General features: G+C 39.0%; 1 non-coding gene across 1 annotated transcript; it reads left to right on the forward strand.

Annotated features, from left to right (window-relative positions):
- The first annotated feature begins 1230 nt into the window (after positions 1–1230).
- TRNAK-CUU lies at positions 1231–1303 on the forward strand. Its single transcript has one exon. It is a non-coding gene; the product is annotated as a tRNA-Lys (tRNA).
- The last annotated feature ends 9700 nt before the right edge of the window (positions 1304–11003 follow it).

Consider the following 11003-nt stretch of genomic DNA (forward strand, 5'->3'; position numbering starts at 1 on the left):
CACTCTCCATTAGACTTTCACACTGGCCACATGGGATTGTTAGAGGGTGAGCGAGTCTTGCTGATCAATCCTTGGCTCTCCGGACGGCGCATAAGCTCATGGATGGGGGCTAGTGCGGTATTGCCGCCGGTGCACTGTTGTGGTAGCGATTGGCACCTGTTGTTCTTTGACCTTCAACAACCCCACAACAGAAGGATCCTCCGAGAGACCAGGCAAGGTGGATAGATATTTAATTTCCTCCGTCTCCAGGGCAGCTATACCAAAAGCCCACCCATACCCTTTTGGGTCCTTGAAATACCCTCTCCTGAGGTAGTCTATGCCAAGGATGCACGGAGCCTCTGGGCCAGTCACAATGGGGTGCTTCTGCCACTCATTCCCAGTTAGGCTCACTTCGGCCTCCAATACAGTTAACTCTTGGGATCCCCCTCTCACTCCAGAAATACAAATTGGTTCTGCCCCTTTATAGCTTGATGGCATCAGGGTACACTGTGCACCAGTGTCTACGAGAGCCTTATACTCCTGTGGGTCTGATGTGCCAGGCCATCGAATCCACACAGTCCAGTAAACCCGGTTGTCCCTTTCCTCCACCTGGCTGGAGGCAGGGCCCCTCTAGTCCTGGTCATCATATTCGCCACCCACTTCTTGTAAGTATGAATCAGAAGTCCCTTTATTAAGGTCAGAAATGGAATCAGCCCTTCTACTCTGTCTGGGGAGCTGCTCCCTGGAGGCTGGAGCAGCAGTTTTCCTGGGAGAACCCCCTTTTATGGGTGTTTTTTCTTGCAAATCATGTACCCGTGCCTGTAGGGCTGAGGTAGATTTTCCATCCCACTTCCTCATGTCCTCTCCGTGGTCATGCAGGTAAAACCACAGGGTGCCCCAGGGTGTGTCCCATGATATCTCTTCTCTTGAGCAGGGGGATGCTTACTCCAGTGGCTGAGATACTGGCCCGTGCAGGTGGGGAGTAGGACATATCCTCTTTTTGTTGCTGGACCTCGTGGGACAGTTTCCCCACAGCACAGACGGGAGGAAGAAAGACTTTCTTCGTATTGCCGGGGCTGGCCAGCTAATTCATCTACCATTTTCCTTCTCTGTCCATTATTGCTGTCTATGAGTTGGCATACGACGCTGGTTCACTCCATATCAACTTCCACCATATGGGTCACATGCACTTGACTTCATCTGGATCTTTGGATAATTGCTCGTTGTCCAGGCCATCATAAATCACCTTCAGCCTGGCTAGCTCAGTTGGTAGAGCATGGGATTCTTAATCCCAGGGTCATAGGTTCATGCCCAATGTTGGGCACCAAAAAGACTGTTGTGGTTTAACACGACAGGCAGCTAAACACCACACTGCTCTTCTCTCACTCCCCCACAGTGGGATGGGGGAGAGAATCAAAAAAAACCAGGTAAAACTCATGGGTTGAGATAAAGACAATTTAATAGGACAGAAAAGAAAGGGAAAATAATAATGATAAAAGAATATACAAAACAAGTGATGCACCATGCAATTGCTCACCACCCACTGGCAGAAGCTCAGCCACTTCCCGAGCAGCAGACCCCCGGCCAGATTTTCCCCTAGTTTATATACTGAGCATGATGTCATATGGTATGGAATATCCCTTTGGTCAGTTGGAGTCAGCTGTCCCAGCTGTGTCCCCTCCCAACTTCTTGTGCACCCCCAGCCTACTCACTGGTGGGGGTGGGGTGAGAAGCATAAAAGACCTTGACTCTGTGTAAGCCCTGCTCAGCAATAACGAAAGCATCCCTGTGTTATCAACATTATTCTCATCCTAAATCCAAAACACAGCACTATACCAGCTACTAGAAAGAAAATTAACTCTATCCCAGCCAAAACCAGGACACAAGGCTACTCAAAGCATATCGTCCTGTCAGGATTTCTCAATGCTTTATAACTCCCTTGCTGTTGGCTTTGATGAGTGGTTGCCTAAATATCTGAGTTCTTATAGCTCCTGTTTCACTCATGGAGGCACCTTTTCATGCTCCTGTTTCCACTAATAGGAATATGGGTCATTTCAGTCCTGTGTGGCTAATGTATCTTATTTTTTTTCTTTCTTTATGAAAGTTGTCTATTTGGACCTGTTCCACATTTCCTTTCATGACAGTGATAGACTTTATTCTTAATTAAGTTATTAGTCACCCATGTTTTTTTCATGTGTGTCCTCTATGACTATGTACTTCATAGTCTTGATGTCAGTAGGCATTTCTCTTTGTTTTCAGTGTCCACGCTCTGCTGGAAGGGGTTGATTACTTCCATATCTAGGCATCACTGTTTATAAAGCAAATGGTGACCTGCAGGATGTCTGGTGGATACTGGCATATACTTCTCAGAGGCATTCTGTCAAACGCATCACTTCAGGGTTGTGTTGAGGAAAATTTATATAGTGTCATGTAGCTGCCTGGATTTCTGTCTATACATTCACCAAATGCTGACTATACATTGACCAGCTAGTTTTACTCCTTGACATAGAATCTTTGGTTAGCACAGATTGCTTAGAGTGACCTGCAGAATATCCATATAGATCCACATGAAAGAAAGGTTACTTTTAAAGAGAAATTACGGTAAACAGTAGGTACTCGTTTTTAGTCACTCATTTCCAATCTCTTTCTTTTACTTCAGTTCTTTTTCCCCGAGAACCTGTGTTGTATTTCAGAAGTAACTGAAAAGAAGTTGGAAATCCTGTAACAAAAGCATTGTCTAATGCTCTGTATTAAATGAAAAAAAGAAGCAGAAATGTATCATCTCTGGTTAGAATGAGGCAAAACTTTCTATTCTTAAGTGACTGAGCACAAATAAACCTGCTTCTGACTAGTGATTTCCATGCACATTTTTTGAAAAACAGTGGTTACTAATATGTAACTTTCTACTGACTCCTAATAAGACTGCAAATTGTCAAAATCCTCTGAAAGTTTAGACTGCACTTTCTTCATGATATTTGACTGAAACAGCCGCCTGGCCTGTAGTATTTACAAATGTATTTGTAAACCTAGTCTTTTTTAATTCTCATTCCCCAAATTTCATATATTATCTAATAAAATAGTCTTCTGATTAAGAAGAGAAAGTTAAATAATAGACACATTTCTATGCACAATTTCTCTGTGGAATTTTCTTCTTTTATATGACGGTGGTTGAAAGACTTCTTTGTATATGATAGTTGCATGGTATTTTAACCCCTTATCTCTTGATAAAATGATATCATCACAGCTGACTAAAATTATGAAGAACCAGACAGTACTTTCAGACAGAGAGCTTTAGAAATAATATTAGGAAATTAATCCTAACAACATGATCCTGGTCTCAATACTCTTTCAAAGCTGAAAGAGCACTTGGGTGTCTGAATTTTTGATTGTTGTTTTTCTTTAATTTTCAGCCTAGGTTACTTTTTCTCACTGTTTAATTTCAGACTTTGTTATGAAAATGCTTTGTGTTAGAAAAACAATCATTATATTCCCTTCTGGATTCTCATTACTCTGTATGAAGTAGAAATTTTATTCCAAGACTTTCTGAATGAAACTCTTCAGTTCAAAAATTTGTGACAATGAGCACAGAACTTCCAGCTGCCAAATTTATGACTGTAAGGGTCTCAGCTCAACAAAAGGGAATATGACATGTCTGAGAACTGGCATGTGGTAGCCTAAGGCTCTCTGCAGCAAGGCCAATCACGGTAAATTAGGCTTGAAGCAGGGTTTCTTGAGGCTTGACCCTTCAGAGGGAGAAATGTAACGGTGCAGCACTGCTGACTGAAAAGCTGGAAAAGTGTCGACTTTGCGTTGAGACAAGTTTGGGACCATACCAGTGAAAATGACATACATCGCTTTTTTGTAAAAGGATACCATTCTCATTTTCTTTTGGCATCGATGTGCTACATACAAATAGTTATACTGGAGCTGACCAGTCTAGCCCAACATCCATGTCTTTTTTTTTTTTCATAACTCTTCCTGAGTAGCAGTAATTGGTAAAATGAGGATTTTTCTTTCCATGGGTGTTGCTTTACATTTGTCTAGACTCAGTTTCGTCTGTGGTTTACTTGACAAGGTGTTCAGTATCATGAGTGCTTCCCACAGTTCTTCACAATTGGCCATTGTCTTTACTGTGCTTAATATTGCAGTATCTTAAGGAAATTTCAGTACTTTCCTCATTTTTCTATATTGTTTATTCTTCTGGAGCTTATATAGAAAACAGCAAGGCATAATAAATGATTTGAGATATTTATGTCAGATTTAACATTGTAAAGGTCCCAGTCACTTGCAAACATTTATGGAAAATGCTTTATGGGAGATGTATTTCTCTGTGAGTTAGGTACATGAGAAATAAACACTGCCTTGAAATTGGAGGTGTCACACTAAAATCTCACAGGTTTTAATACCTTAGGAATGGAATTCAGCAGTCTCTCCCTATTCCCCAGCCTTTTTTTTTCAAACAGAAGTAGAGATTACTTTGAGCTGGGCTTTGTCCCAGCTTTCTGTGTAACGTTACTTGTGAAGGCAACAGCCACTGAAAACAGACATAACAAAGGATGCAGACTTGCCACTCTCCTGGAGATCTGCTGTGGCTTTGGTCTGGTAACTGTCTTGGACCTTCAAAGGCCCACACAGTTACTAATCCTTGGAAAGACTGGTTTGTGATTTATACAAACACAGAAGCTTTGATAGCAGCAGCCCTGTTGTTTTCTCCCAAGTTCATGGTGAAATAAAATCCTCTTATACTCAAAATCTTGTTACAGGCAAAAGGAACACACCATATACACACTGTGGAGTGAAAAATTTATGGTTACTCTGATTAATGTTTTAACAGTCTAATAATGTTTTAATAGTCTAAATGTTTTAATAGTCCAAATGATCTAATCAGTACAGAAAAGTCTCATTAGTAACATAGTGAAAATCATTATACAAAAAGCCTTCCTATATAAAAAGACTTCTTTTTTTGTTGCTATGCTCACACTTTTCTCTGTCCTAAGGTTTATACTTCAGTCTTCCTCCAGAAAAATTGGATGGGGTAGGTTGTCAGTATTTACCATCATTCCAATGTCTTTGACAAGAGGAATGCAATGTTCATTATAGAGGGGTTTCCTTCTTGAGTACACCGGAAATTATTTTTATAAATTGTCTCAGCACAGTCTACTTCCTTCTCATTTCCCCACTGAAAACTAGCCTCTCCACACTTGGTTCATGTTATGCAGTGATTTGTCTATATGTTTTTCCCAGAGTTTAAGGCAAGAGAGTTTAGACAAGTGGCATTTGACCACCAGAAAGTTCTCAAAACTTTCAAGCTAAGGCAAGCCCACACAAATCCTGAGACTTTGCACTTGTCACATCAACACAAAGCCTTTTTGACATTGTGAGGTTTGTTTCTTGAGTGCAGTCTCAACATTGCAGATACCGCTGGATCTGCAGCTGGAAAAAGCAGTGTTGTTTGAAAAACTGTGAAGGAACCTCTCGTTGGAAAAAACCAGATATTTAAGGATGTTGTCCTTATCTAATCACATTGCTTCTCCTTGGGCTTCCATCCAAGACTTTCTGCTGGTATTCCAGAGACAGCGTGACATAAAGGACTGTGGTATGCTAGAGGCATCTCTGAGATATTTTGAAGACATGTGCCTCAAAGGGAGGGATCTTAAATTTTTTTAAGTTTATATACTTATGGTGAAAATGACTTTTTTGTTTTAAGATTGGCTTCTGTGGCTTTGACTCTAGGGTCAGCTATATATATTTCTTCCTGAAGTGATAAAAAATGAAGAAAAAAAATGGAGATAAGGCCTCTGTAAATTGGACTTTCAAACAACTTTCACCAATATAAATAAAGTAGAAAATGTGCATTTTTTCCCTGTGAGGTATTTTCTACACTTTGAAGGGCGGGGATTAATTTTGTCTCCAAGGATAATCTCATTACTGACAAGGTACCATCATTTTTAGTTTCCATGTGGAAATTTGAAATTGTTCTTGTGGAATGCTTAGAATGTGTAAAGGACATTCCTTACTGCCCATAGTTAACACATGTTTTTCTTAATGAATTTGCTCCCCAGACAGTAGAACTTACATTGGACCAAGGAAAAAGATTGAACTGAAGACATAAATTTTTATCCCCTTGTATACCCATACAAATATTAAAAATATACTATCATCTACATAATTTTTTGCGGATATTGACATCTTCTGCACCAGTAAGTATCTTGCAAGGAATATTTGCTGAGCTTTTACTAACTTCATAGTAATAAAATTAACATTTAAATAGTTCATAGATATGTGTTAAATCAATAGGTAATGATAAAGCTATTCATCTTCTGCACGTTGAAATCATTAAGTGTTTTCCCTTTACTTCCCAAAATTCCTTCAGCAGAATTACACAGAAGAGACTCATTGAATTGAGATGTGGTCGACTTATTGAAGAAAAGAGCTTGGGTTGTTTAATCTAAAAGAGGTATTTGGGGAGATATGCGACACTCAGAAAATCCCATTATTTTTCTATTTATTACTGTAACTGATGACAGCACTCATAGCTAATCACATTTATCTCATTGCATATGCTGATATGCAACAAACTTGCATATTTCATTAATAGTTTTGTAATTAAGGTGTTTACAGGCATTTATAATACCCAGAAATAGAGTTTTAAAGTCCAACAGATTTAACAGCTATTAGGCTTTTCTAAAGATCTGATTCAGCGCTACGTAGTTTACAGTGTGGTGATTTATAGCAATAACTAGGTGATTGGTCTAGACATGATGGTTTTCAGACTGTCCTGTGGCGATCATTTCCATGTTATCCATTACAAAACATAGTGCACTTCAGTTTTCTTGTGCAGTATAATTACTTCTTGTGTATGATACTGTAGTTTTCAACATTGTCATTTTGTTTCCAGTAGAACAGAAAATGCAATAAATGTAAGAATTTTAAACTAACAGATACCTACAGGCAAAATTAAGAACCAAAACTGTGTAATTTAGATTAAATAAAGAACTGACTTTGCAGGTTATTTGTAGGATTTCACATTCTTTTCTCTTTCCACTCACCTGTAGTGGCCATGAGTCTTTGCAGAATTACAAGGTGCAATCTTCTTTTTGTCACCTTTGCGAAAATTAGCTTTTTATTGAAAACATTTTTTTGTAGTGAAGTAACACTAGTGATTTTGTACTTTATCTTGTCAGTACATGCCTTCTTTTTGGGGGAAATGTTCTGGAAGGTGCTATCAAATAATGGATGTTATCTGAATGCTTGAATGGATTACTATAAAGGGCATTCATCCTGCTTGACTAGTTTGGAAATGTATTTGTTTTGGTAGATCGGTCAGATTTAAACAGAGAGTAGTGGAAGTTTATGTATTTGCGGAGGAATTGCTTCAGTATGAATCCTAACTAATGATCTAGCATGAGAGCATTTATTATCTGTACATTGTATTGGTTAATATTGAATGTACAACCTGATTATTTTAACTGATAAAATCTTATATAATCTTTTTTGGTTGTCTTTGTTTTCAATGGAAAAAGATCTAACAGTCCATTTTTATGAATTCCCTCCTGCTCTCATCCTCTCTTGATCTCTTACTTTGCAGATGATAGTTGTTTAACTTCCTAAAACGTTCTTCATCCTGTAAAAAAAAAAAAAAAAAAAAAAAAAAAGAGACTTGGTTTTCACCTTTAAAATTTCCAGATGTGGTATTCTGACAGTTTTAAATTGGTCAATACTGGTATTCAAACAGAAAACAAGAGGAAAAATTCATAAAATATCTCACTTTAGCACGAGGCCTTGTAGTTGTATAAAATGGACTTTTTAAAATGAGAAATATATTCTGTGTAATAAATGGGAACCTATAACTAGTATCTTAAAAAGTGGCATTGGAATATGACATGACTCTAAGTTGCTAAATATTTTTGTACTTAGTTGTTTTTTTTCCCCATGGTATCAAAAATTCAGCATTATACTCAGAACCCAGCTCTGCAGGCAAAGTGATTATCAGTTCTTTTACAACAGTGTAAGTTCATTCTTCCTACATTCACAGCACTATAACAGTATAGAGATTTCACTCTTTCTGGAAACTAAAAAGAAGGCTAAGGTCTGGAAATATAACTTGGTCTCTTCCACTGAACAACACTAAGTTCAGGGATAGTGTAATGATTTAAACGTAAGCTTTTCCTGTAGTCTACAAAGATAATGTAAAAATAAAAAAATAATATGAGGGGGTATTTTTATTTTTACTTCCAACTCCTTATTCTTACCTTAACAATAAGAAAAAGGAAAAGTTGAAGTGACTATAGTTATATTAATAAAAACTTTGAAAATAACGTATTAGAATGCTTATTATCTTTTAAAAAATTAAGCTGTCTTTGTTAAGGTATGCATCTACATGATTAGACATCGATCTGAGGTTTAGCTAGCTGAATAGGAGAAACTACTGGATGTGACATGAGACATTTCTGGATGTAGGAAATGGCAGAGGGAGAATGGCAAAAGTTAGAGACAGCATCATGAGGGATGGCTGGGTTTCATAGATGCTGAAGGAGATGTGTGAGTAATAGCCAAACCTCGCAGATATTTGATGGGGAGTATTGGGGATCACCTTGCCAGGCCAACAGTACTTAGGTAACTTTATGAGAACTACCCACATTGTGTACAGATGTAGCAAAAGTGGGACCTTTGGAGGTGAAGTAATTAGGGCAGGTTGTTCATTTGGGAGGAGACAAGGGCAGAGGAAGAGGGGGATCAGTGCGGAAGAGGGAAGAACAAGCATAGGAAAATAGAGACAAAGGAGGAATCGTGTTGATCTCAGTGGCTGGCTGTGCCCGTGTGTGTGTACCTGCATCTTTGGGATTTGCACTTGGCCTCACTACTGGCTAGGAGTACAAAGAGGAATGACAGCTAGATGCATCTAGCAGAACAAAGGGAGAAATCCTCTGGCTCTTAAACGCCACTGAGTGTGGTCTTTCCCTTAAAAATCATTTTTGTTTTCCGGTTTATGCAGTAAATTAAAGATGAAATTTATTCAAGTCTATTATTTTCTTCTAAAATACCACCTGAAAGAGCAGTAAAGTTGGGCAGAAGTGTAAAGTCAGACTACTCAATAGTTTGCATCACGTTTGTACACAAGCATGAGCATCAATTAGACAATGTAGTCAAATTCTTAGGTGGATTTTATTTTGCAAGGTGGTCCAAATGGGCATTCACTTTGTTAATTAGTCTTTAATACAAGCCTTGACTTCAAACATTGGACAAGTTTTTCAATGGATAATGACCTTTAATTAGCTTGAGGATTCCAAAAAAGTCAATTGTGCTCCACTGAAGTTTTTTTTAATAGGACACATAAGTGTAGTCTGTGAGGTAGCTGGCTGTTCTTAAATGATGATATACTCCTTTTGGATTTCAACTCACCGAACATTGCAGCTGTGCTGAGTGTTTTGCTAAGTTTCTCTTTGTCAGGTAACAGATAGCAAGTTGTCTGAGAACTTGAGGGAAACAGAATGGGGGTACCATTGGCCGTTCCTAGTCCATCAAGAAAATGAATGTTTTATGAAAGAAGAGCACCTCATTTTCAGAGTGCATTACACTCATACAGCAAAGCAAAAGACTAAACATGCCCAGCAGCTCTTCCCTGATGACCTCTGCTACCCAGCCAGTGGGTTTAGAGGGTAAGAAGAATCTCCTGAAGAGCCTTGCATCATCCCTGTAAAAACCTGACTACTAGGTTCCACTCCACATGGTTTTCTGTGGTTTTACTGCTCTCAGCCCTATGTAGGGTTTTGACGTCAGTAACGAAGTAAGTAGACATCAGGAAGAGAGAAACTGTTGTCTAGAAGTATTATAAACTATAAGCTCCTAAATAGCAACATATCTGGTGCTTAACCTCTCACATCCCTCTTTTGCAAGTGTAGAAATACCTCCCTTTGTGCTTAAATTTTAGCATAAATGGGTTTATTGACTTATTCAAATGTTTATGAAATTAACATTTATTAAGAGGATTAAGACCTAAGCAATCCTCCTCATCTCCTTAACTATCACTTTTACTCATTTAAACAAAGCACATTTCACAAAGGAGTCCATTCTTATTTACTTTTTGAGCTATATGTTGGAGTGTGAAATTAACCATAACAAGTATGGAGCAGACACTCTTTTGAAATAGCAAGACCAAGTAAAATCCTGTGTGAAGGACTTGTATTTACTGGCAACACATGCATTATTCCAGAGTCCTTTCTACTACCTCTCGCTGCATTAGTCTGTAGTGGATGGGGTAAAGTCAATTGCCTTTCTCTGGATAGCAGGTCTGGGGCTGATTGACTGGCTTTGATAATTGATACATTCCCCCATCTGCCCCATGATCAAGCATAACCTCTGTCTCTCCCTCTTTTGGTGCAAAGCAAGATTCATGTTTTCATCTCTGCAGTGTCTCTGAGAAGACCCTGTAGATCTTCTGTTCATCCTCATGGAAGCATAAAAACACCTCCTGGAAGAAACACCTCATGGAAGCTGTACAGTCTGCTCACCTCAACCTGCAGCTCCTTCACCCACTGACCCACTTTCTCAGAGGGCACCACCTCCCTTTCTTTGGCCTCTGGCAGAGGTACCAGGCAGTCTCTGTAATCGCAGCCCCATGGGGCCATGTCTCTATCCAGTGCTCTGCCTCAGTGGAGGTCTCCGATGTGCGGGGTTTGGTGCTCCTATGGGTGCTGGGAAGCATGTCTGGCACTTCACCACCCTTGCTGAGCAGTCGCACCCTGCCTTCAGCAGAATTTCTGCCCTCTGTTTCTGCTCATCCTTCTGCATCCATTAGCTGCTTAGGCATGCTGCACTTTGTAAAAATACCTGCAAAAGTTTCAGAATAACTAGTCAAGGCCCAACCTAAAAAAATAACTGCTCATTCCCAGTCTTAATTTATTTTGACAGTTGGCATTAGAGATTAATGACTTTCATTAATTGTAAAAAAAAATGTTGTAAGATAAGCATATCTATATACAACATATTTTTTTACCAGAATTGTGATTTATATAGGACAAAAA

The sequence above is a fragment of the Fulmarus glacialis genome, unplaced genomic scaffold (assembly GCF_000690835.1).
Source record: "Fulmarus glacialis isolate BGI_N327 unplaced genomic scaffold, ASM69083v1 scaffold26596, whole genome shotgun sequence".
Lineage (NCBI taxonomy): Eukaryota > Metazoa > Chordata > Aves > Procellariiformes > Procellariidae > Fulmarus > Fulmarus glacialis.